General features: G+C 50.2%; 2 non-coding genes and 3 pseudogenes across 2 annotated transcripts; 2 read left to right on the top strand and 3 right to left on the bottom strand.

Annotated features, from left to right (window-relative positions):
* The first annotated feature begins 1,978 nt into the window (after positions 1 to 1,978).
* On the top strand, positions 1,979 to 2,159 carry LOC119955354 (annotated as a pseudogene).
* Positions 2,160 to 15,510: 13,351 nt separating this feature from the next.
* Positions 15,511 to 15,701, top strand: LOC119955364. Its single transcript, XR_005458453.1, has one exon. It is a non-coding gene; the product is annotated as a U2 spliceosomal RNA (small nuclear RNA).
* Positions 15,702 to 17,733: 2,032 nt separating this feature from the next.
* Positions 17,734 to 17,910, bottom strand: LOC119955348 (annotated as a pseudogene).
* Positions 17,911 to 23,115: 5,205 nt separating this feature from the next.
* LOC119955346 lies at positions 23,116 to 23,306 on the bottom strand. The gene has a single exon (XR_005458448.1). It is a non-coding gene; the product is annotated as a U2 spliceosomal RNA (small nuclear RNA).
* A 3,022-nt stretch (positions 23,307 to 26,328) lies between these two features.
* Positions 26,329 to 26,503, bottom strand: LOC119955352 (annotated as a pseudogene).
* Between the last annotated feature and the right edge of the window lie 1,041 nt (positions 26,504 to 27,544).

Raw genomic sequence — 27,544 nt, forward strand, 5'->3', positions numbered from 1 at the left:
AGGAAGATCTCTGACAGCCTCGCGCTGCTCAGGGATACGATTGCCTACGTGCAGGACAGGAGGGTGGACACCTGCCTCATCAGCCTTGATCAGGAAAAGGCTTTTGACAGAATATCGCACACCTACATGATGGATGTGCTCTCCAAAATGGGGTTTGGGGAGGGAATTCGCAATTGGATCAAACTGCTCTACACAAACATCTATAGCGCAGTCTCAATCAATGGGTGGGAATCAGAAAAGTCCCAGATCAAATCTGGAGTCAGGCAAGGCTGCCCTCTCTCATCGGCCCTGTTTGTCTGCTGCATAGAACCTTTTGCCGAGTCCATCAGGAAGGATCCGGGTATGAGAGGGGTGACGATCCCAGCCAGTGGAGGTGTGCAAGTCAAGACCTCCCTGTACATGGACGACATCGCCGTTTTCTGCTCGGATCCCGCGTCTTACGCAGGCTTTTGGACACCTGCGACCAGTTTGAACTGGCCTCAGGAGCCAAGGTAAACCGCGGCAAGAGCGAGGCCATGTTCTTTGGGAACTGGGCCGACCGGTCCTTTGTCCCCTTCACGGTCAGGTCAGATTACCTGAAGGTGCTGGGGATATGGTTCGGAGTGGCTGGGGCGTGCACCAAAAACTGGGAGGAGCGCATTGCAAAAGCAAAACAAAAACTGGGCTGGCGGGAGCAACGCTCCCTCTCCATTGCGGGCAAAACACTGGTCATCAGGTGTGAGGTACTCTCGGTGTTACTGTACGTGGCGCAGGTCTGGCCCATCACTCGGACCTACGCCGCAGCAGTCACCCGGGCCATCTTCAAATTCATTTGGTGATCCAAGATGGACCGGGTCCGAAGAGACATAATATACAAGCCTCTAGATAAAGGAGGGACGAACGTACCCAACGCCGCCCTCATCCTGATGGCCACCTTTGTGTGTAACTGCATCAAGCTGTGCGTAGACCCCGGGTATGCAAACACCAAGTGTCACTACATACTGAGGTTCTACCTGTCCCCGGTGTTGCGAAGGATGGGCCTGGCCTCATTGCCGCGGAACGCTCCAAGCAGTTGGACCGTGCCGCACCACCTATCCTTCGTGGAAAGGTTTTTGAAGAAAAACACCTTTGACCACAAAGCAATGAAGCAGTGGTCAGCACGTAATGTCCTCGAGACCCTCAGAGAAAAGGAGACTGTGGAGGACGTTGGATGGTTCCCTGAGCAGACTGTCAGAGTCATCTGGCAGAACGCCTCATCACCAGAACTTTCAAACAAGCACCAAGACCTAGCTTGGCTGGTGGTGAGAAGGGCCCTCCCTGTCAGATTCTTCATGTACACCCGAAGGCTCAGCACCGTTGCACGCTGCCCTCGGAGTGGATGTGGGGAAGATGAGACAGTCACACACCTCCTTGTAGAATGTGCCTTTGCAAAGCAGGTCTGGAGTGAGATGCAGTGGTATCTGTCAAGGTTCATCCCGAGCAGCTCAGTAACACAAGACTCTGTGCTCTATGGACTGTTTCCAGGGACTCACACCGAGACAAACATCAACTGCTGCTGGAAGGTCATCAACTCGGTGAAAGACGCTCTTTGGTCTGCCCGAAACTTGCTGATCTTCCAGTGCAAAGAATTGTCCTCGACCGATTGTTGCAGACTGGCACATTCCAAGGTCCAGGACTACGTGCTGAGGGACGCACTCAAGCTTGGGGCAGCTGCCGCCAAGGCGCAATGGGGAAAGACCACTGTGTAAGGTCTTACCACCAAATGTACACCGAGGGGTTGGTAACAGTGTAAAGCCCCTCGGTCCGGGTCTTCAATACCACAATGTATAAAAGAAACAAAGCAATGTAAATATTTAAGAACAAATTGTAACTTAAAGTAGGATACGTGTGTAACGTTATCCCAATTGAATTGAAGAAAGACAAGTGAATGTGTAACTTTGGAAATGTACAGTCAAGACAATTTAAAATGTTCTGTAAGGTTTTTAAATATACTTTATTCATAAAATTTATTTTTTGGAAAAAAAAATTCTGTTGTTTTCAGTTTAATATCTGGAACGTCCCTGATCTGGGGACCATATATTAAATTGATTTTTAGAGCAGGGAGATGGAATAGGGGCTTGCTCCGTCCATTTCACGCATCAACCCGGTATTGCAGTACCTCCTCGAATGGTGCACACCACCCCTCCATGGGGAATTTCAAACTCAAAAAACTGATTGCACATACAAATCTGCACTTCATATCCTTTTCTTTTCATCCTCTTCACTCATTCAGTCACAAAACAAAATTACTGCCCATTCTCCACATACCACACACTAAATTACCTCCACTGCCTCACCACTCTGTTAGCTTCGACAAAGAATCATCAGACTCGAAAAGTTAGCTCTTTTCTCTCCCTACAGATGCTGCCAGACTTGCTGAGATTTTCCAGCATTTTCTCTTTCGTTTCTGCCTTACCACTTTGCTTTGCACAACACCTTGCCTACATCCCCTGCTGCCTTGCCAAAGTGCTGTTGTATTTATGCCTGTTCAGATACTTCAACCAGCTCCTGAATTAAACTTTTCCCAGGTGTCTTTACTTATGAGTAGAACAAAGTACAGAGACAAATAAAATACAACACACTTTATTAAATATAGTTAACCCATAAATTACGCACTATACATACAAGAAACACACAGGATTCGACTATGCTACCTGCAAAGGTGGTTTGGTAAGCTGTAGATCTGAGTCCCTCTGGTTCCAATTTGCAAATGTGATTCTCGCTGGCTGTTGCTTGCTTGCTTCCTTCTGGTCAGGTCAAGGTCATCTCACACACCAAGCTCCGAGTCTTTATTTTGAGTGGTTTGCTTCGAGTCGTTGCTCCGAGATGTATGGAATGCTTATTTTTATCCCCTTGTTGCCACCCACCTCCTTTCTTCACCTGCCTTTGGCCTTCAGCCAATGGAGTCTCAGGAGGCAGGATCCCAGTGCCCAATGGTCTGGCTGATGACCTGTTGACAGGGCACAGCAGGCCACTCTGGGAGGAGCGATGGATCATCAGGAACTGTGGACAATGGGCCAATGCATCTCAAATAGGAGCGATAATTACTTGATGGGTTATCAGGGGCTGCTCCAGATGTACCCCCGGCAGCTTGTCTGAGTATATTCGGATTCTGCAGGCTTCTGCAGACTGTGGTTTTTAAAGTGCCCAATTCTTTAATTTAAGATATCCCATTTAATCAACCTTAAAACTAGGCCCTGTGTATATTACTACAGAGCCCAGCATTATCAGACACCACTCCCTCCCACCCGGCCCACCTATTCACTCTTGCAAAGTCTTCCATTGCCCACCACATACAGCAGTCTGACAACACCCACTAACACCGTCAAAAATACCTTCTTCTCCCTCCCCCCGCTCGAACCATACTCCTAAACCACCCTCCAACGTATGTCCATACGTTCCCCAACCAGAAATCATCGCTTAGTTACATTTACTCCCTACTGAAGGCCAGGTCTGAGGCGGTCAAGTCACGCCACCCTGACCTATACAAGAAATCCAGCTACCACCTCCGCAAAGCCATATGGCATGCCAAGAGACAATATCACACCAAGCTGCAGTCACAGACAAGCGTTACAGACTCTCGGCGGTTGTGGCAAGGCCTAAACAACATAAAGGGCTACAAAGCGAAGTCGAGCAGTATTTCCAGCAGTAGCGCACCCCTGCCCGATGAAGTCATTGCGTTCTATGCTCGGTTCGAGCAGGAAACCATCAATCTGCCGCAGCAGCCCCGGACACACCCATATCCACCCTCACAGCTTCCGAAGTCAGATCGCCCTTCCTGAAAGTGAACCCTCGGAAGGCGACGGGATCGGACGGAGTCCCTGGTCGTGCACCCATAGCCTGCGCAGACCAGCTGGCAGATGTGTCCGCGGACACCTTCAACCTCTCCCTATTCCATTCCGAGGTCCCTATCTGCTTCAAGAAGACCACCATCATAACGGTGCCAAAGAAGAACCAGGCAACGTGCCTCAGTGACTACCGTCCGGTGGCTCTGACATCGATCGTGATGAAGTGCTTCGAGAGGTTAGTCATGAGGCACATCAATTCCATACTCCAAGGATGCCTAGATCCACTGCAATTCGCATACCGCTGCAACCGGTCCACAGCAGATGCCATCTCCCTGGCCCTACATTCATCCCCGGAGCATCTCGACAACAAGGACTAATACATCAGACTCTTCTTTATTGACTACAACTCCGTCTTCAACACCATAGTCCCAGCCAAATTCATATCAAAGCTCCAAAACCTAGGACTTGGCTTCTCACTCTGCAACTGGATCCTCAACTTTCTGACCCATAGACCACAATCAGTAAGAATAAACAACAACACCTCCTCCATGAAAGTCCTCAATACCGGGGCCCCGCAAGGCTGCATACTTAGCCCCCAACTATACTCCCTATACACACACGACTGCATGGCAAAATTTGGCTCCAACTCCATTGACAAGTTTGCTGACGACACAACCGTAGTATCGGATCTCGAAAAAGGATGAGTCAGAATTCAGGAGGGAGACAGAGAACCTAGTGGAGTAGGGCAGCACGGTAGCACAGTGGTTAGCATAGTTGCTACACAGCTCCAGGGTTCCAGGTTCAATTCCCGGTTTGGGTCACTGTCTGTGTGGGGTCTGCAGGTTCTCCCCATGTCTGCTTGTGTTTCCTCCGGGTGCTCCGGTTTCCTCCCACAGTCCAAAGATGTGCAGGTGAGTTGGTTTGGCCGTGATAACTTGCCCTTAGTGTCCAAAAAGGTTAGATGGGATGACAGGGTTATTGGGTGGAGGCCCTGGGGTGGTCGAGGACAGGGCACTCCCCCTGATATCTGGGCCCAGGTGGTACTGCCGAGATGCCAGGGCAATGCCAGTGGTTGGGCCAGGGGTGTTCCTTGCAAGGCAGAGGAGGGTGAGGGGTGTGGGAGGTTCCCAGGACCTTCCCAAGGTTTGGGAGGGGGGGGCCAAAATCGTGGGGTGGAACCTAAAAGGGGACTGCGGAAAGATTGGAGCTGCCGGATAAAATGACGCCCGATCTGCAATCCCTTTAAGTGCGGCCTCGGCAGTTAGAACCACCCCCACCCGAGGCCAATAGAAAATGGCAAAGGGCCGTTGGATAACGGGATGTTTCTCAGCACTGCACAGGCACCGGAGTGCGGTGACTAAGTAACTTCATTGCAGTGTTAATGTAAGTCTACTTGTGACAATAAAGATTATTTGCTATTATATTAAATTGGCCCTAAAGGGCAGCAGGGTAGCATGGTGGTTAGCATAAATGCTTCACAGCTCCAGGGTCCCAGGTTCGATTCCCGGCTGGGTCACTGTCTGTGTGGAGTCGGCACGTCCTCCCCGTGTGTGCGTGGGTTTCCTCCGGGTGCTCCGGTTTCCTCCCACAGTCCAAAGATGTGCGGGTTAGGTGGATTGGCCATGCTAAATTGCCCGTAGTGTCCTAATATAGTAAGGTTAAGGGGGGGGGGGTTGTTGGGTTACAGGTATAGGGTGGATACGTGGGTTTGAGTAGGGTGATCATTGCTCGGCACAACATCGAGGGCCGAAGGGCCTTTTCTGTGCTGTACTGTTCTATGTTCTATGTTCTATAACGACAAACAATGAAATGCAACAAAATAACCCATAATAGCTGTACCACCCCCAGACCGTATCGACGCATGTATCCCATCCCCCACCCCCCAACCCCAATGAACAACAAAAGAACTTAAAAATAAAGTTAAATTAAATAAACAAACATAGTCATCGTCCGCCCCCCCCCCACTTCCCTCCCCCTTCCGCCCCTCCCCCCCGGGTTGCTGCTGCTACTGTCCCCGTACCCTATCGTTGAGCCAGAAAGTCGAGAAATGGTTGCCACCACCTAAAGAACCCTTGTACCGACCCTCTCAGGGCGAATTTGACCTTCTCTAGCTTAATGAAACCCGCCATGTCATTGATCCAGGTCTCCACGCTTGGGGGCCTCGCATCCTTCCATTGTAGCAAGATCCTTCGCCGGGCTACTAGGGACGCAAAGGCCAGCACACCGGCCTCTTTCACCTCCTGCACTCCCGGCTCCACCCCAACCCCAAAAATCACGAGTCCCCATCCTAGCTTGACCCGGATCCCACCACCCTCGACACCGTCCTCGCCACCCCCTTCGAGAACTCCTCCAGCGCCGGGCATGCCGAGAACATATGGGCATGGTTCGCTGGACTCCCCGAGCACCTAACACACCTATCTTCACCCCCAAAGAACCTACTCATTCTCGTCCCAGTCATGTGGGCCCGGTGCAGCACCTTGAATTGGATGAGGCTAAGCCGCGCACACGAGGAGGAAGAATTAACCCTCTCCAGGGCATCAGCCCATGTCCCGTCTTCGATCTGTTCCCCCAGTTCCCCCTCCCACTTAGCTTTCAGCTCCTCTACTGACGCCTCCTCCGCCTCCTGCATAACCTTGTAGATATCAGATATCTTCCCCTCTCCGACCCAGACTCCCGAAAGCACCCTGTCGCTCACCCCCCTCGCGGGAAGCGAAGGGAATCCCTCCACCTGCCGCCTAGCAAATGCCTTTACCTGCAGATACCTGAACATGTTCCCCGGGGGGAGCCCAAATTTCTCCTCCAACTCCCCCAGGCTCGCAAACCTCCCATCAATAAACAGGTCTCTCAGCTGTCTGATGCCCGCTCTGTACCAACCCTGAAATTCCCCATCAATGTTCCCCGGGACGAACCTATGGTTCCCCCTTAACGGAGCCTCCATCGAGCCCCCCACTTCTCCCCTATGTCGCCTCCACTGCCCCCAAATCTTGAGGGTAGCCGCCACCACCGGACTCGTGGTATACCTTGTAGGAGGGAGCGGCCACGGCGCCGTTACCAGGGCCCCAGGCTTGTATCTCCACAGGACGCCCTCTCCATCCATTTCCATGCTGCCCCCTCCCCCTCCATTACCCACTTGCGCACCATCGACACATTGGCCGCCCAATAATACCCCGAGAGATTGGGTAACGCCAGCCCCCCCCATCTCTACCCCGCTCCAAGAAGACCCTCTTCACCCTCGGGGTCCCATGCGCCCAAACAAAGCTCATGATGCTGCTAGTAACCCTTCTAAAAAAGGCCCTAGGGATAAAGATGGGCAAACACTGAGAATGGAACAAGAACCTCGGGAGACCTGTCATTTTGACGGACTGCCCTCTACCCGCCAACGATAGCGGCACCATGTCCCACCTTTTAAATTCCTCCTCCATCTGTTCCACCAGCCTGGTAAAATTAAGCTTATGGAGAGTCCCCAACTCCTGGCCACCTGCACCCCCAGGTATCTGAAACTCTTCACCGCCCTCTTAAATGGGAGTCTCCCAATTCCCTCCTCCTGATCACCCGGGTGTACTACAAATACCTCACTCTTGCCTAAATTTAACTTATAGCCCGAGAAGCCCCCAAAGTCCGCTAACAGCTCCATCACCCCCGGCATTCCCCCTTCTGGATCCGCCACATACAACAGCAGGTCGTCCGCATACAGCGATACACGATGTTCCTCCCCACCCCGCACCAGACCCCTCCATCTCCCTGACTCCCTCAACTCCATAGCCAAAGGTTCAATTGCCAGTGCAAAGAGCAAGGGGGACAGGGGGCACCCCTGCCTGGTCCCACGGTAGAGCCTAAAGTACTCCGATCTCCTTCCATTGGTAACTACACTTGCCATCGGAGCCGCGTAGAGCAGCCTCACCCATTTGATGAATCCCTCCCTGAATCCGAACCGCTCCAGCACCTCCCACAGGTACCCCCACTCTATCAAACGCTTTCTCCGCATCCAGCGCCACCACTATCTCTGCCTCCCCCTCCACTGCCGGCATCATAATAACATTTAGCAGTCTCCGCACATTCGTGTTGAGCTGCCGTCCCTTGACAAATCCTGTCTGATCCTCGTGTATCACCCCTGGCACACAGTCCTCTATTCTGGTGGCCAGGATCTTCGCCAGCAACTTAGCGTCAACATTGAGGAGCGAGATAGGCCTGTATGATCCACACTGCAAGGTGTCCTTATCCCGCTTTAGGATCAGAGAGATCAGTGCCCGCGACATCCATGCCTCATTGAAAGCTCGCACCAACAGGGGGCCCACCAGATCCGCATATTTTTTATAAAATTCCACCGGGAACCCGTCCGGCCCCGGCGCCTTACCTGACTGCATTTGTCCAATCCCCCTGACTAGCTCCTCCAACTCTATCAGTGCCCCCAGCCCCTCTACCAGCTCCTCTTGAACCCTTGGGAACCATAGCCTGTTCATGAAGCTCTCCATCCCCCCTCTCCCCATCGGAGGTTCTGACCGGTACAGTTCCTCGTAGAAGTCCCTAAAAACCCCATTTACTTCTGTCCCCTTCTGCACTACATTCCCACCCCTATCCGTCACTCCACCAATTTCCCTAGCCGCATCTCGCCTGCGGAGCTGATGCGCCAACATCCTGCTTGCCTTCTCCCCATACTCATATACCGTGCCCTGCGACCTCCTCCACTGTGTCTCTGGCTTTCTGGTGGTCAACAAGTCAAATTTGGCCTGCAAACTACGCCGTTCCCCCAGCAACCCCTCCTCCGCTGCCTCCGCGTATCTCCTGTCCACATCCAGGAGCTCCCCCACCAGTCTCTCCCTCTACTTCCTCTCCCTCCTTTCCCTATGGGCCCGGATGGAGATCAGCTCCCCCGGATTACTGCTTTCAGAGCCTCCCAGACCATCCCCAACCGGACCTCCCCCGTTTCATTGGTATCAAGATACCCCTCAATACTTCCCCGGACCCTCCTACACACCTCCTCATCAGCCAGCAGCCCCACATCCAGGCGCCAGAGCGGGCACTGGTCCCGCGCCTCCCCCATCTCCTGATCAACCCAGTGCGGAGCATGGTCTGAAATCGCTATGGCCGAATACTCTGCATCCTGCACCTTCGGGATCAATCCCCTGCTCAGGATGAAAAAATCTATTCGGGAATAGACCCTATGGACATGGGAGAAAAAGGAATACTCCCGCGCTCTCGGCCTCCCAAACGTCCAGGGATCCACCCCTCCCATCTGGTCCATAAACCCCCTCAGCACTCTGGCCGCCGCCGGTCTCCTACCCGTCCTTGAACTGGACCGGTCCAGTGGGGGATCCAGCACTGTGTTAAAGTCTCCCCCCATGATCAGGCCCCCTGCCTCCAGGTCCGGAATGCGGCCCAACAAGCGCCTCATGAAGCCGGCATCATCCCAATTCGGGGCATATACATTAACCAGCACCACCTTCTCTCCCTGCAGCCTACCCTTCACCATAATATATCTGCCCTCCTTGTCCGACACCACCTCAGCCGCCTCGAACGCCACCCTCTTCCCCACCAGGATCGCCACCCCCCGGTTCTTCGCGTCCAATCCTGAGTGAAAAACCTGCCCCACCCACCCCTTCCTCAGACGAACCTGGTCCGCCACCTTGAAGTTGGTCGATGCGTCATTTGCATGAAACATAATAAGAGTAAAGGTATTAAATGCCCTCTGGGGACCACCCCCTTGCCAGATGATCCTTTTGCTTGTATACAGCTTGATTTTATTGAATTGCCAAAAGCACAGTGCTATAAATATTGTTTAGTAATAATTGATGTGTTTAGTAAATGGATTGAAGCATTCCCCACCACTAATTGTACGGCACATACAGTAGTGAAGTTGTTGTTAACGGAAGTCATTCCTTGTTTTGGGGTACCCAAAATGGCGAGCTCAGACAATGGACCACATGTTGTAGCTCGGACCAATACTGAATTGTGCAAAGCACTTGTAATTAAACAGCAACTGCACTGCACATATCACCCGCAGGTAGCAGGAATTCTGGAAAGAGCCAACGGGACTTGAAAAGAAAAATTATCTAAATTAACTGAAGAAACTGGGTTAAATTGGCTAAAAGTATTACCCTTGGCACTGTTTCACATGCAAGTGACTCCCCATTCGCGGACCGGACTGTCAGCTGCAGAGATAGTCTATGGTCGGCCAATGAGGACTCCCTGGGATGCCCATGAAAAACCCCTAGAGGGAGTAGACCTCCACGTGATGGGGGAACAAATGCAGAACTATTTGATGCAATTAACACTTTCTTTGAAGTTTCTTCACTCACAGGTAAAACAGGTACATCTACCAGTAACGACAGGGACAGCCGTCCCTCGATATCCAGTGGTCAAACCCGGAGACCACGTGTTGGTAAAAAACTGGGACAGAAAGAAACTAGGACAACGCTGGAGCGGACCATTCCTCGTACTACTGATGACGCCAACTTCGGTCAAACTTGAAGGACGTTCAAGTTGGATACATCTATCCGATTGCAAGAAGATAGTCTCCAACCCAGACGAGAACACAGGATGAAGATCTTCAGTATAATTTTTGGACTTTCTGGACTATTTAGCCTTGATGGCCACTCGGTAGTAAAAAAAAGCGAACTAAACGAGACCTGCTTTCCAATACCTATGTCATATCTTTATGCCGAAAAATTGAATATTAGCAAGTGTTGGGTTTGTACCCACATCCCCGTCCATTCAAGGGAAGGAACACCTCTCCAATCCCTCCCCTTTCATACCGCAGAAACAGTTGAATGGATTTTACGACAAAATCAAACAGGCATCAGGGGAGATAGGGGGAATATGAAAATATGGAAGTCTGCTGGCTATGACATGACTAAATTTTCAGCTTCGTATCAACCTACCTATAATCATGCCTTAACTCCACCCTCCCTCACTGTCCACTCGTATAATGTTCAAGGTTCCATATGTTTTAATAAATCAGGGAAAGGAAAGTTAATGGGCAAAGTAGGTGCAACCTACCAATACAATCCCCTGGATGACATTAGCTGATGATTTTACAGCCTACAATGGAACCTATTTCATATGCGGCACTAAAGCATATCCGTGGCTCCCCATTGATTGGACAGGGTCCTGCTTTTTGGGATATGTCGTACCCCAAATGCGTCACCGATCCACCCTTAAGCACTCCCCCTCGCGAGCAAAAAGAACAATTTCTAAAACGGAACGGGCAAGGCATAAACGAACGGATCTACATGGCTTCAGCATTGGAACATCTGGCAGACGTAACGGCAACAGAAGCCAGGGACACTGGACAGGCACTGGCCGCAGTCTCAGCTGAGCTAGTGACTGTCCGGACCATGGCATTACAAAATCGACTGGCTTTGGATTATCTGTTAGCCTCGCAGGGAGGAACGTGCGCTATCGTAGGCCAAGAGTGCTGTACTTACATTCCAGATGACTCTGAAAATATCACTAACCTGGCCGACCACATTAAGAGACAGGCTGCTCAAATTCAAGAAATTGGCACTGAATTTCACGACTAGGGTTGGCTAGGGTGGTTGGGTCATGGATTATTTGACTGGATCTTTAAGGCCTTTTTTCTACTGCTATTAATGCTATTAGGGATAGGATTGCTTGCCTGGTTGTGTAAATGCATTTTCAAACGAATCATGGATATACCTATTTAGCTAGTTGTCATGATATGACAAAAGGGGGGAGTGTGGTATTGTGTGAAGCAAATAATGGCATGATGGGAAAACTAGTCAAGTCTTCTTGGTACAATTGAATTTAACCTAAGACACAGATACAGAATACACAGAGATAGCATGTCCTGAGAACTGGGTGACACTGAGAGTCTAGATAAGGCTTGAACCTAGAAGTAGTCTTAATACATAACAAGCTGAACAACTATTTCTTCCTGTTCCTAAACAAATTCTTCCCTTTCTTAAAACAAAGACAAGATAATGATATGAAACTCAAGTCCCCTAAAGGTCAGCAAGGTGACGCCATTGTAACGATTATTACTTATGTTTTACTTTCAATCAAATTCCTGACCAAGCTGTATTCATGTTATCTTGATCCTATAATGTATAAGAATCTGTAATATTTCTGTAATATCGCAGACTTGGGACGGACTACGCAGTTTGTATTTGACTGCTTTCCGACTCCAAATCTCAGCCATACTGCTAGCAGTCAGTTCTAAATTCGGAAATAAAGTTCAGTTTTGCTTACCTAATGAATCATGTTTGTATTTCTCTATCACAGTCAAGACGCGGGGAAAATATAAAATACAACATCCTGGAGCATAGCCACGTCTTCCTTCAGCCCCTTCAGATGAGAAAATACCCTAGTTCTCTTAACCGGCCCATTCGGCCCCCTCACGTTCCAGGTAATCAGCCGAATCAGAGGGCAACCTGCCCCTCTCCCCCGCCGGCTAGCCATAGCTTATCGACTGCTCGCCCCAGGCCAGCTCGCCCCGCCTGACCCGTTCCCCATGGCGATAACGCCTCTCCTCTACCCCCCCCCCCGGCCCACGCCAGCTCCTTCCTGGCCATTCCAACAGCAACCCGGTATCCCCCCCCCACCCCCCCAGGCTAGGACCCCTCCTAGCCGCGACGCACCCTCCATGGTACTTCCGTGAGTCAGCTGACTTCTGCTGACCCGGCAGCTCCTGCCAAAACCCATCTCCTCCCGGCATGGGGTCATCCCCCTCTTGCCACACCTCCTTGGCACCGCTTCAGCGCGGGAAAGAAAACCAGTAGAGGCCACGCCCCCACCTCCAGCTCCGGCCCCCCTGCCCCGCAGCGCGGACAACCAGAGGAAAGCCCGCGCTTTCACACTGCCACACCCCACCCTTCTGACTCAGCTCCTCAAAATCCAGTTTCACCCCAACCCCCGGCCCCGTACAGAAGAAAACATATAAAGCACATACCCCCAACATTCCCCACATACCCCACACCCATACCCAACAGACAAACCCGCCTGGAAACAGAGCAAAAAGAAAAGCAGCATAAAAAAAACATGTGTCAAAATTGAAGAACAGCAACAGCGAAAACAGCAACGGCCATAGTGTGTCCCCAGATCCTAGTTCGAGTCCAGCTTCTCCGCCTGTACAAAGGCCCATGCCTCCTCCGGGGACTCGAAGTAGTGGTGCCGGTCCTTATATGTCACCCACAGACGCGCAGGCTGCAGCATTCCAAATCTGACCTGCTTGGCATGCAGCACCGCCTTCGTCCGGTTGAACCCGGCCCTCCGCTTTGCCACCTCCGCACTCCAGTCCTGGTAGATTTGCACAACCGAATTCTCCCACTTGCTGCTCCTCTCTTTCTTGGCCCAGCGCAGCACACACTCCCAGTCACTAAATCGATGGAACCGCACCAGCACCGCCCGCGGGGGTTCATTTGCCTTAGGCCTCCTGGCCAGCACTCTGTGGACTCCCTCAAGCTCCAGGGGCAAATGGAAGGACCCCGCTCCCATCAACGAGCTCAACATCGTGGTCACGTACGGCGGGAGATCTGACCCCTCCAGCTCCTCCGCCAGGCCCAGGATCCTCAAATTCTTTCACCTCGTGCGAACGTCCAGCTCCTCCAAGCGGTCTTGCCACTTTTTGTGAAGTGCCTCGTGCAACTCCACTTTCCCCATGAGGACCACGGCCTCCTCCTCCCGCTCAGCGGCCTGCTGCTGCAACTCCCGGATAGACACCTCCTGGGCCGCCTGAGCCCCAAGCAGCTTGTTGGTAGTCGCATTCAGGGAGTCCAGCAACTCAGCCTTCAGCTCCGCAAAACAGCGCAGAAGAGAGGCCTGCTGCTCCTGCGCCCACTTCCACCAGTCCTCAGGTGTTCCGCCGGCCGCCATTTTGTCCTTCTTCCCCCGCTTTTCTTGGGGAGCTGCTGCAGCTTTTTCCTTTGCCCCACTCCGGGTGAGCACCATAAATTATGGGGAATGCTCCTCTAGACACCTTCCCCCACCGGGATTCGTCGAGACAGCGCCGTTTGGGGCCCTCAAATCGGCCCAAAAGTCCTTAAGTAGCGGGAGCTGCGGTGCTGGCTTTGCCGCAACTGCAAAGCCGATTTTCTGACCGCTCCACTCCTAGTCCAGACCATCCACTGGTGGAGAAGCTGAGAAGGAGTGTTCCCACACGGGGAAAAGTCCAAACAGCACTACTATGAACCCTTAAAAAAGCCCCAAAGTCCGAAAATAGTGGGAGCCACTGAACGTGCGGCTTAGCTCCGCATCACCGCTACCAGAAGTCCGTCTCCGCTTCTTCAATGGCCTTGGTGAGATCTTTTCACAGTTCTTCCCTCTGCTGCTAGAATTCAGCTTTCATAAAGGCCCTCAGGTCAGCTTGAGATCTATAAGCTGGCCCTTCCCCTGCTAGCATGCTTGCAGAGGCTTGTGTTTGCTGCTGCTTCAGACAAATCTTGCACTGTTTCTGAGGGTCTGATAACCAAGAAACATCCTATTCCTGGGGGAAAATACTCCTTGAACATTCACCCACGCCTTTTCATCGAAATTCCAACCCGTGCTGCCCAAAAAATAGCTCTTTTCTGCAACCTTAGGCAGGAGCTGCCTCTGTGTGATCACTCACTCCATGATGCACACCGGAAATGCGTTCTGTAAAGTTTATGATAAATTTTATGAATAAAGTATATTTTTTGAGGGGTGGGGTTGTAATGGGACAAGCAAAAGGAACCAAGAAAACAAAACAAAAAAGTATTTGGAAAGTTGGGAGGAAGTGATATCTGTGAATGGAAGGCACGCATCATCATCAGGGAAAAGGCATGCAAAGTAATTGAGAGAGGTTGAAAAAAATCAGTCAGAAGAAGGACATGAAATAAACATTCCAGAATGGAGGTGCAGGAAACAGACAAAGTAGAAATAAAGAGAAAATATCTTGGTAGAATTCTGAATGATCAGAGAAAATGCTGGAAACACACAGCAGACGCAAAAGTAACAAAACAACCCACACTCTGCAGTGTCCCTATACCTCCATTCCTCCTTCCAGAAGCTGGCAGGACTGCCAAATACATCCCCAGCACTCCTATTTTTAAGAGGACAGCACGAGTGGTTAGAATCTGCAATGCACTGCCTGAGAGTTTCAACAATAAGAAGTCTTCCAACACCAGGTTAAAGTCCAACAGGTTTGTTTCAAATGACTAGCTTTCGGAACACTGCTCCTTCCTAAGATGCTCCGAAAGCTCGTGGTTTGAAACAAACCTAGTGGATTTGAACCTGGTGTTGTAATACTTCTTACTGTGCTCACCCCGGTTCAACGCCCGCATCTCCACATCATGAGAGAGTTTCAAGCCGGCCTTTCAAAAGACAATGGGATAATTATCAGAAGGGAAAATATTTGCAGGGCTATGGGAAAATGCAGGGCGAGTGGCACCAGGCGAGTTGGTTGCTGCTGCTGCTGCAGGCAAGTGTTTTCAAAAGCTTGCTCTGCAGCAGCCGTCTGTGACAGTGACGTGCCTGTGGATAGGCTCCGCCCTCTCCCATCTGATTGGTGGCGACCTGGTCATCTACATAACTGTCATGCAGTGTGGCTGAAAAAGGAGGAGAGAGGCAAGTTCTGTCACTATGAATTTCGTGTTCCAATAAGAACGGCCAAGAGCAATAATTCAAGAGTGAAAGTGTCAGTGTTTACATCGAAAAGGCTTTGAATGGTGTCAGCCTGCTGTAAAAGAGGGAAGGCATATGGCACTTGGGCAACTCAAAACTATAGGGCATCGCTTCTCGGCCTTTTGGCTAAGATCAAGTGTAGTTTCTGTTCTTTTCAGTTTAATATCTGGAATGTCCCTGATCTGGGGACCATATATTAAATTGATTTTTAGAGCAGGGAAATGGAATAGGGGCTTGCTCCGTCCATTCCATGCATCAACCTGGTATTGCAGTACCTCCACGAATGGTGCACACCACCCCTTCATGGGGAATTTCAAAATCAAAAAATAGAATGCAAATACCAATTCCCATTTTGGACTGCTACCTTTTTTTGCACTTATGCTCCCATTGCTGCATTTCTATGCTGCTCTAAGAGCCTCTACTTTATGCCTAACGCCAGTGCGCTTTAAGCTCAACCTTTCACCTATGGCTGCAGCGGCATCCCCACCACCAGGCCACAAACTGACAAACACTGTCCCACTTACACTCATCAAGTCACAACCACATTCGCCTCTCCACAATTTCTTCCTCAGGCGCCTGCTGCCACTTTCAAACAACACATTTCTTCTGCTTACAACACTTCCCCAACAATACATATTTTCACCTCACCTTCAACACTCTTGCAGCTTGCATCAAACTGCAACCGACTGTTGCAGACTGCCACATTCCAAGGTCCAGGACTACGTGCTGAGGGACGCACTCAAGCTTGGGGCAGCTGCCGCCAAGGCGCAATGGGGAAAGACCACTGTGTAAGGTCTTACCACCAAATATACACCGAGGGGTTTCAATACCACAATGTATGAAAGAAACAAAGCAATGTAAATATTTAAGAAAGAACTGTAACTTATAGTAGGATACGTGTGTAACGTTATCCCAATTGAATTGAAGAAAGACAAATGAATGTAACTCAGATGGAAATGTACAGCCAAGACAATTTGAAATGTTCTGTAAAGTTTATGATAAATTTTATGAATAAAATATATTTTTTGGAAAAAAAACTTGATTGGATTTCTAAGGATTTCGATTTCGATGTTGATCGTGGATTGGACAACACTGAGAGGCTGGAGATTTTGAAGAAACGTTTGAGCTCGGCTGCTATTGGTGGATCTTCATGCTGGTCTAAACCTTTGGTTTAGGCCTAACGCCGGTACAGTCAAGAGTCAACGTCTGAGCTATGACCACTGCTGCACCCCGACCCCCAGGCTGGGGAGTGCGAAACACTGTCCGAGTCACAGTGAGGAAGTCGGAAGGGAAGTCGTCTGTGGATCGAATCTTCTTCGTGAAGCGGGTACTGATTGACTGCTGCGGGTTTCAAGCAACAGATATCTTCTGCTTGCAAGATTTCCCCAACAACGGTTATTTCGATGTCACCTTCAGGAATGTTGCTGATTGCATCAAGTTCTTGGATGTGTTTAAAGAAAAAGGCAACCAGAGCCACCTGTCTATCCTGACTGCGGAGCTTCTGTTCATGCTACCGTCGCAGAGAAACCGGGTTGTTACGCTGCACACGTACAACCCCCACGTCCCCGTGTCTGATGTGCTTACGTTCCTCGCCAGGCACGTCGACTTGAAAAGTGACAGCATGCAACTAAAGGACACCTTTGGCATCTGGACAAGCGAGCACCAGGTCAAGGTAACCCTGAGAACGAACGCCAATGGAACCAACTTGCACCCACCCTCCAGTTTCGCCATTGGATGAAACCGAGGCTACCTCTACTACGGGGGGCAGCCACGAGTATGTCACACCTGTGGCAAAGCGGGGCACCAGGCCGCCAAATGCAACGTCACCTTCTGCAAAAACTGCAAGCAGGAGGGGCACATGACAAAGGACTGTAAGCAAGACAAGAACTGCGTCCCTCAGCACGTAGTCCTGAACCTTGGAATGTGGCAGTCTGCAACACTCGGTTACAGTTTGATGCAAGCTGCAAGAGTGTTGAAGGTGAGGTGAAAATATGTATTGTTGGGGAAGTGTTGTAAGCAGAAGAAATGTGTTGTTTGAAAGTGGCAGCAGGCGCCTGAGGAAGAAATTGTGGAGAGGCGAATGTGGTTGTGACTTGATGAGTGTAAGTGGGACAGTGTTTGTCAGTTTGTGGCCTGGTGGTGGGGATGCCGCTGCAGCCATAGGTGAAAGGTTGAGCTTAAAGCGCACTGGCGTTAGGCATAAAGTAGAGGCTCTTAGAGCAGCATAGAAATGCAGCAATGGGAGCATAAGTGCAAAAAAAGGTAGCAGTCCAAAATGGGAATTGGTATTTGCATTCTATTTTTTGATTTTGAAATTCCCCATGAAGGGGTGGTGTGCACCATTCGTGGAGGTACTGCAATACCAGGTTGATGCGTGGAATGGACGGAGCAAGCCCCTATTCCATTTCCCTGCTCTAAAAATCAATTTAATATATGGTCCCCAGATCAGGGACGTTCCAGATATTAAACTGAAAAGAACAGAATATATTTTATTCATAAAATTTATCATAATCTTTACAGAACATTTCAAAATGCCTTGACTGTACATTTCCGTCTCAGTTACATTCATTTGTCGTCAATTCCATTGGGATAACGTTGCACACGTATCCTACTATAAGTTACAGTTCTTTTTTCAATATTTACATTACTTTGTTTCTTTAAACTGATAAGAACAGATTTTTTTTTTTTTTTCAAAAAATATACTTTATTCATAAAATTTATCATAATCTTTACAGAACATTCCAAAATGCCTTGACTGTACATTTCCGTCTCAGTTACATTCATTTGTCGTCAATTCCATTGGGATAACTTTGCACACGTATCCTACTATAAGTTACAGTTCTTTTTTCAATATTTACATTATTTTGTTTCTTTCATACATACATTCTGGTAATGGAAAAAAGGAACTCCGGACCGAGGGGTTTTACACTGTTACCAACCCCTCGGTGTACATTTGCTGGTAAGACCTTACACTGTGGTCTTCCCCCATTGCGCCTTGGCGGCAGCTGCCCCAAGCTTGAGTGCGTCCCTCAGCACGTAGTCCTGGACCTTGGAATGTGCCAGTCTGCAACACTCGGTCGAGGACAGTTCTTTGCACTGGAAGATCAGCAAGTTTCGGGCAGACCAAAGAGCATCTTTCACCGAGTTGATGACCTTCCAGCAGCAGTTGATATCTGTCTCGGTGTGGGTCCCTGGAAACAGTCCATAGAGCACAGAGTCCTGTGTCACAGAGCTGCTCGGGATGAACCTTGACAGATACCACTGCATCTCACTCCAGACCTGTTTTGCAAAGGCACATTCCACAAGGAGGTGTGTGACTGTTTCATTTCACCCACAACCTCTCCGAGGGCAGCGTGCATTGATGCTGAGCCTTCGGGTGTGCATGAAGGATCTGACAGGGAGGGCCCTTCTCACCACCAGCCAAGCGAGGTCTTGGTGCTTGTTTGAAAGTTCTGGTGATGAGGCATTCTGCCAGATGGCTCTGACAGTCTGCTCAGGGAACCATCCAACGTCCTCCACAGTCTCCTGGTCTCGAGGACATTACGTGCTGACCACTGCTTCATTGATTTGTGGTCAAAGGTGTTTTCCTTCAAAAATTTTTCCACGAAGGATAGGTGGTACGGTACGGTCCAACTACTTGGAGCATTCCGCGGCAATGAGGCCAGGCCCATCCTTCGTAACACCGGGGACAGGTAGAACCTCAGTATGTAGTGACACTTGGTGTTTGTATACCCGGGGTCTACGCACAGCTTGATGCAGCTGCACACAAAAGTGGCCATCAGGATGAGGGCGACGTTGGGTACGTTCCTCCCTCCTTTACCTAGAGGCTTGTACATTGTGTCTCTTCGGACCCGGTCCATCTTGGATCTCCAAATGAATTTGAAGATGGCCCGGGTGACTGCTGCGGCGTAGGTCCGAGTGATGGGCCAGACCTGCGCCACGTACAGTAACACCGAGAGTACCTCACACCTGATGACCAGGGTTTTGCCCGCAATGGAGAGGGAGCGTTGCTCCCACCAGCCCAGTTTCTGTTTTGCTTTGATAATTCGTTCCTCCCAGTTTTTGGTGCATGCCCCAGCCGCTCCGAACCATATCCCCAGCACTTTCAGGTAATCTGACCTGATCGTGAAGGGGACAAAGGACCGGTCGGCCCAGTTTCCAAAGAACATGGCCTCGCTCTTGCCGCGGTTTACCTTGGCTCCTGAGGCCAGTTCAAACTGGTCGCAGGTGTCCAAGAGCCTGCGTACAGACGCGGGATCCGAGCAGAAGACGGCGACGTCGTCCATGTACAGGGAGGCCTTGACTTGCGTGCCTCCGCTGCCAGGGATCGTCACCCCTCTCATGTCCGGATCCTTCCTGATGGACTCGGCAAAAGGTTCTATGCAGCACACAAACAGTGCCGAGGAGAGAGGGCAGCCCTGCCTGACTCCAGATTTGATCAGGAAGTTTTCTGATTCCCACCCATTGATTGAGACTGCGCTATAGATGTTTGTGTAGAGCAGTTTGATCCAATTGCGAATTCCCTCCCCAAACCCCATTTTGGAGAGCACATCCATCATGTAGGTGTGCGATATTCTGTCAAAAGCTTTCTCCTGGTCAAGGCTGATGAGGCAGGTGTCCACCCTCCTGTCCTGCACGTAGGCGATCGTATCCCTGAGCAGCGCGAGGCTGTCAGAGATCTTCCTGCCGGGTACAGCACAGGTCTGGTCGGGGTGGATCACCGACTCCAGAGCAGACTTGACCCGATTTGCGATGACTTTGGCTAAGATTTTGTAATCCACATTTAACAGTGAAATGGGTCGCCAATTTCTAATTTCTTCCCTTTCCCCCTTCTGCTTGTAGATGAGGGTGATGATGCCTTTCCGCATGGATTCTGACATGCTGCCATCCAGAAGCATACTCTCGTACACTTCCAGCAGGTCTGGGCCCATCCAGTCCCACAGAGCCAAGTACAACTAAGCCGGTAAGCCGTCGCTTCCGGGAGTTTTACTCGTCTCAAAGGACTTGACGGCCTTTGTCAGCTCGTCCAGAGTTAGTGGTTTGTCCAGGTTTTCCCCCTCGTTGTCGTCCAAGACCTCCGTGATAGACGACAGGAAGGTCTGGGTAACAGTGCTGTCTGTTGGCTTCAGATCATACAGTCTGGCATAGAAGGATTGACTGATCCTCAGTATGTCAGACTGTGATGTCTTTACAGAGCCATCTTCTTCCTTCAGGCTGCTGATCACAGAGGTGTCCCTGTGTACCTTTTGGAAGAAGAAGCGTGAGCACTTTTCATCCTGCTCCACAGAGCGGACTCTGGACCGGAAGATGACCTTGGAGGCCTCCGAGGTGTAGAGAGAGGCCTGCTGGCTCTTCACCTCTTGGAGATCCTCCTTGACATCAACCCCCATCGACTGCAGCTGGAGTAAGTTTTGCATGCTTTTCTGGAGCCTGATTGTGACCCCTCGTCTCTCTCTCTCACCTTCTGTATGCCCTTGAGGATGAAGAACCTTTTGATGTTCCCCTTGATTGCTTCCCACCAGAGATGTGGAGACTCAAAAAGGGGTTTCACGGTTCTCCAACCTTTGTAATCCCTTTTGAGTTCCTGGAGGTTCTCTGGGGTCAACAGTTTTACATTTAGCTTCCATGTCCCCCTGCCCACCCCCTGGTTTTCCTGCGGGTGGCAGTCAGCCAGTAGGAGGCAGTGGTCAGAGAAGAACACCGGCTTGACGTCGGTGGGCCTGACCGTGAAAGCATGGGACACAAAAAAGAAATCTATTCTGGAACGGACGGACCCATCTGGCCGTGACCATGTGTATCTACGCTGCACTCCGTCTGCAGGGTTGCTGAAGACGTCGAGCAGCTTGGCGTCTTTTACCGTTTCCATCAGGAGTCTGGACGTAGCGTCTAGTTTGCTGCCGGCTCTGCCGGATCGTCCATCCGCATCGATGATGCAGTTGAAGTCACCGCCCAGGATGACCGGCATGGAGGTGGCCAACAGCAGTGGTAGTTGCTGAAGGACAGCCAGTCGCTCAGTTTTTACGGCTGGGGCATACACGTTAATAAGTCTGATAGGTGTGTTTTTGTATTTGACGTCTGCTACTAGGAGGCATCCCCCCACCACCTCCTTAACGTCGGAGATGGTGAAATTGCCTCCCCGTAGCAGAATACCCAGGCCGGAGGAACGACAGTCGTTTCCTCCTGACCAGATGGATGGCCCGTGGGACCACCAGCTCGACCAGCGCCTGTAGTTGCTGAGGTGTGGAATCCCACACTCCTGCAGAAACAGTAGGTCGGCTCTTACATTTTCTAAGTAGCCGAGTGTGGCTACACACCGCGAAGTATCTTTAATACTTCTCACATTAATTGATGCAATTTTAAAACCCATTTTAAAAAGAGTAGATTTACCAGTCTCAGGTTTCAGAGTCTATTTCAGTTGGTTGTTCCAGCTGTTCAAAATTCCCCGTCATGCCGGTGGTGTTCTCAAAATGTTTTACCGTTTCATGGTTTAGGAAGCTGCCATTATCCTCAGTGTGGCCTTGAACCTGATGGATGTGCAATGTGGAGGGGGTGGGGGTGTAGCCGTTGTGCCCGACGTGGCAGTCAGCGGGTGTTGGGGTTGTACCCCAATTCCCATCGTCCAGAGGTTGGTGCTCTGGTTGAGTTTTGTTTTCGTTCCTGTCTGTGGTCTGGGGGTTCTGTGCATCCCCTCCCAAATTGGTGCTTTGCCTCTTTAATTGAGGCCTATTCTTTGATTGCTCGCCTTCATCGCAGGAGTTGTCGGCGCTGTTGAGTTGCTGCTTTTTACCATTCCCCGTCGGGGGTTTCTTTGTTTCATTTTTCATTTTCCTCTTTGCTTTTCTTGTGCCTGCCGTTTCCCAGCGCTCTTCACTCTTTGTTCCATCCTCGGTTGTCTCGTGTTCCTCACCAGATGGGAGTGGGGTTGTTTTGTCAGGCTGTGCTGGGGCCTCCACATTCTGTTGAGGGCCTTGCTGTAGAGTTTCGGCATTCTGTGGTGTGGTGTCTTTGTCGATGGAGGGTGCCTGTACCTCCTGTATGGTTGCCTTTTTGACTCCACCGCTGATGATTTGCGCATAGGTTGCCCCACGTTTTGGGCAGTCCCTGTAAAGATTGCCGGCCTCCCCACACAGGTTGCAGTTCTTGTCTTGCTTACAGTCCTTTGTCATGTGCCCCTCCTGCTTGCAGTTTTTGCAGAAGGTGACGTTGCAGTTGGCGGCCATGTGCCCCGCTTTGCCACAGGTGTGACATACTCGTGGCTGCCCCCCGTAGTAGAGGAAGCCTCGGTTTCCTCCAATGGCGAAACTGGAGGGTGGGTGCAAGATGGTTCCATTGGCGTTCTTTCTCAGGATTACCTTGACCTGGTGCTCGCATGTCCAGATGCCAAAGGTGTCCTTTAGTTGTATGCTGTCACTTTTCAAGTCGACGTACCTGGCGAGGAACGTAAGCACATCAGACACGGGGACGTGGGGGTTGTGACTTGATGAGTGTAAGTGGGACAGTGTTTGTCAGTTGGTGGCCTGGTGGTGGGGATGCCGCTGCAGCCATAGGTGAAAGGTTGAGCGTAAAGTATACTGGCGTTAGGCGGAAAGCAGAAGCTGAAAGCAGCATAGAGATGCAGCAATGGGAGCATAAGTGCAAAAAAAGGTAGCAGTCCAAAATGGGAATTGGTTTGTGCAATCTACTTTTTGATTTTGAAATTCCCCATGGAGGGGTGGTGTGCACCATTCATGGAGGTACTGCAATACCAGGTTGATGCGTGGAATGGACAGAGCAAGCCCCTATTCCATTTCACTGCTCTAAAAATCAATTTAATACATGGTCCCCAGATCAGGGATGTTCCAGATATTAAACTGAAACGAACAGAAACTACACTTGATCTTAGCCAAAAGGCAGAGAAGCAATGCCCTAGAGTTTTGAGTTGCCCAAGTGCCGTATGCCTTCCCTCTTTTACAGCAGGCTGACAACATTCAAAGCCTTTTCGATGTAAACACTGACACTTTCACTCTTGAATTATTGCTCTTGGCCGTTCTTATTGGGACAGGAGATTCATGTTGACAGAACTTGCCACTCTCCTCCTTTTTCAGCCAGACTGCATGACAGTTATGTAGATGACCAGGTCGCCACCAATCAGATGGGAGAGGGCGGAGCCTATCCACAGGCACGTCACTGTCACAGACGGCTGCTGCACAGCAAGCTTTTGAAAACACTTGCCTGCAGCAGCAGCAACCAACTCGCCTGGTGCCACTCGCCCTGCCTTTTCCCATAGCCCTGCAAATATTTTCCCTTCTGATAATTATCCCATTGTCTTTTGAAAGGCCGGCTTGAAACTCTCTCTCATGATGTGGAGATGCGGGCGTTGAACCGGGGTGAGCACAGTAAGAAGTATTACAACACCAGGTTCAAATCCAATAGGTTTGTTTCAAACCACGAGCTTTCGGAGCATCTTAGGAAGGAGCAGTGTTCCGAAAGCTAGTCATTTGAAACAAACCTGTTGGACTTTAACCTGGTGTTGGAAGACTTCTTATTGTTGAAACTCTCAGGCAGTGCATTGCAGATTCTAACCACTCGTGCTGTGCTCTTAAAAATAGGAGTGCTGGGGATGTATTTGGCAGTCCTGCCAGCTCCTGGAAGGAGGAATGGAGGTATAGGGACACTGCAGAGTGTGGGTTGTTTTGTTCCTTTTGCGTCTGCTGTGTGTTTCCAGCATTTTCTCTGATCATTCAGAATTCTACCAAGTTATTTTCTCTTTATTTCTACTTTGTCTGTTTCCTGCACCTCCATTCTGGAATGTTTATTTCATGTCCTTCTTCTGACTGGTTTTTTTCTACCTCTCTCAATTACTTTGCATGCCTTTTCCCTGATGATGATGCGTGCCTGCCATTCACAAATATCACTTCCTCCCAACTTTTCAAAATACTTTTTTTTGTTTTCTTGGTTCCCTTTACTTGTCCCAATACAACCCCACCCCTCTCCCACAGTGCTCTCACTGAGCACTGACCTCTGTCCTCCTATTGATACATTCTGATATCTCTCACCTTTGTACAGCTAAAACACTTCCCCAGTCCTCGATGGTACCATGAACACGCCACTTGTCTCATGACCATGACATCTTTGTCAATCTCTCCTTAGCTCTGCCTACCCCTGACCTTCCATTCTGCCCCACCCACCTCTGCAACTATATAATTATTACATTTCTATCCCTCGCCAGTTCTGTAGAAGGGTCACATGAACTCCAATTCTTCATACAGTCCGGCAGAAAATAATTTGCTGATCCTCAGGATGCCAGACTGCCGATGACTTTACAGAGCCATCTTCTTCCTTCAGGCTGCTGATCACAGAGGTCTCTCTGTGCACCTGTTGGAAAAAGAAGAGCAAGCACGGAGCAGACTCTGGAACGGAAGATAACCTTGCAGGCCTCTGAGGTATAGAGCGAGGCTCGCTGGCTCTTAACCTCTTGGAGATCCTCCTTGACATCAACCCCCATCGACTGCAGCTGGAGCAAATTCTGCATACTTTTCTTTCAGTTCCTCGAGGTTCTCTGGAGTCAACAGTTTCACATTAAGCTTCCATGTCCCCCTGACCGCGCCTGACTTTTCTGCAGGTGGCAGTCGGCCAGTAGGAGACAGTGGTCAGAGAAGAACACCGGCTTGACATCGGTGGACCTGACCGTGAAAGCACAGGACACAAAGAAGAAGTCTACCCTGGAGCGGACGGACCGTCTGGCGTGACCATGTGTATCTACGCTGCACTCCGTCTGCAGGATTGCTGAAGACGTCGAGCAGCTTGTCGACTTTTACCGTTTCCATCAGGACTCTGCACGTAGTGTCTAGTTTGCTGTTGGCTCTGCCAGATCATCCAGCTGCATCGATGATCCAGTTGAAGTCACCACCCAGAATGACCGGCTTGGAAGTGGCCAACAGCAGTGGGAGTTGCTGAAGTACTGCCAGCCGCTCACTCTTTACGGCCGGGGCATACACATTAATGAGTCTGAGTGGGGCGTTTTTGTAGTTGATGTCTTCTACGAGGAGGCGTCCGCCCACCACCTCCTTAACGCCGGAGATGGTGAAGTTGCCTCCCGCAGCAGACTACCCAGGCCAGAGGAACGACAATCGTTTCCTCCTGACCAGCTGGATGGCCCATGGGACTACCAGCTCAACCAGCGCCTGTAGTTGCTGAGGTGTAGAATCCCACACTCCTGCAGGAACAGTAGGTCGGCTCTCACATTTGCTAAGTAGCCGAGTGTGGCTACACACCGCAAAGTATCTTTAATGCTTTGCAGATTAATGGCTGCAATTTAAAATCCCATTTTAAAAAGGTAGATTTACCAGTCTCAGAGTCCAGAGTCTATACAGTTGGGTGTTCGAGCTGTTCAATGTTCGCCAGCATGCGGTGGTGCTCGCAAACTTTTGCACAGTTGCAGGGCTGAGGAAGCTGTCCTGGTCCGCAGTGTTTCCGTGAACTTGATGGATGTGCATTGGGGGGGGGGGGGGGTAGTATTGTAGCCCTGCTGACCGTCGTGGCGGTCAGTGTGTGTTGGGGTTGCAGGCCGGTTCCCGCTTGTGTTGTTGCTGCTTCTTTGTTTCTTTGGCTGGATTGTGACCTTGTTTTCAATACGCGGCATTTGGTGGCCGTTGGTGACATTGCTATTCCCATCGATCAGAGGTTGGAAGAAATTGTGGACAGGCGAGTGTGGTTGCGACTTGTTGAGTGTAAGTGGGACAGTGTTTGTCAGTTGGTGGCCTGGTGGTGGGGATGCCGCTGCAGCCATAGGTGAAAGGTTGAGCGTAAAGTATACTGGCGTTAGGCGTAAAGCAGAAGCTGAGAGCAGCATAGAGATGCACCAATGGGAGCATTAGTGAAAAAAGACCAAGTTCCAACTGATATGTGCAATCTATTTTTTGAGTTTGAAATTCCCCATGAAGGGGTGGTGTGCACCATTCTTGTAGGTACTGCAATACCAGGTTGATGCGTGGAATGGACGGAGCAAGCCCCTATTCCATTTCCCTGCTCTAAAAATCAATTTAATATACGGTCCCCAGATCAGGGACGTTCCAGATATTAAACTGAAAAGAACAGAGTTTTTTTTTTTCAAAAAATATACTTTATTCATAAAATTTATCATAATCTTTACAGAACATTTCAAAGTGCCTTGTCTGTACATTTCCGTCTGAGTAACATTCATTTGTCTTCAGTTCAGTTGGGATGACGTTACACACGTATCCTACTATAAGCTACAGTTCTTTCCTCAATATTTACATTTACATTACTTTGTTTCTTTCATACATTGTGGTAATGGAAAAAAGAACCCCGGACCGAGGGGTTTTACACTGTTACCAACCCCTCGGTGTACATTTGGTGGTAAGACCTTACACAGTGGTCTTTCCCCATTGCGCCTTGGCGGCAGCTGCCCCAAGCTTGAGTGCGTCCCTCAGCACGTAGTCCTAGACCTTGGAATATGCCAGTCGGCAACAATCGGTCGAGGACAATTCTTTGCACTGGAAGATCAGCAGGTTTCGGGCAGACCAAAGAGCGTCTTTCACCGAGTTGATGACCTTCCAGCAGCAGTTGATATTTGTCTCGGTGTGAGTCCCTGGAAACAGTCCGTAGAGCACAGAGTCCTGTGTTACTGAGCTGCTCGGGATGAACCTTGACAGATACCACTGCATCTCACTCCAGACCTTCTTTGCAAAGGCACATTCTACAAGGAGGTGTGTGACTGTCTCATCTTCCCCACATCCACTCCGAGGGCAGCGTGCAACGGTGCTGAGCCTTCGGGTGTACATGAAGAATCTGACAGGGAGGGCCCTTCTCACCACCAGCCAAGCTAGGTCTTGGTGCTTGTTTGAAAGTTCTGGTGATGAGGCGTTCTGCCAGATGACTCTGACAGTCTGCTCAGGGAACCATCCAACGTCCTCCACAGTCTCCTTTTCTCTGAGGGTCTCGAGGACATTACGTGCTGACCACTGCTTCATTGCATTGTGGTCAAAGGTGTTTTTCTTCAAAAACTTTTCCACGAAGGACAGGTGGTACGGCACGGTCCAACTGCTTGGAGCGTTCCACGGCAATGAGGCCAGGCCCATCCTTCGCAACACCGGGGACAGGTAGAACCTCAGTATGTAGTGACACTTGGTGTTTGCATA

Source organism: Scyliorhinus canicula, chromosome 20 (genome assembly GCF_902713615.1).
Source record: "Scyliorhinus canicula chromosome 20, sScyCan1.1, whole genome shotgun sequence".
In the NCBI taxonomy this organism is placed as follows: Eukaryota; Metazoa; Chordata; class Chondrichthyes; order Carcharhiniformes; family Scyliorhinidae; genus Scyliorhinus; species Scyliorhinus canicula.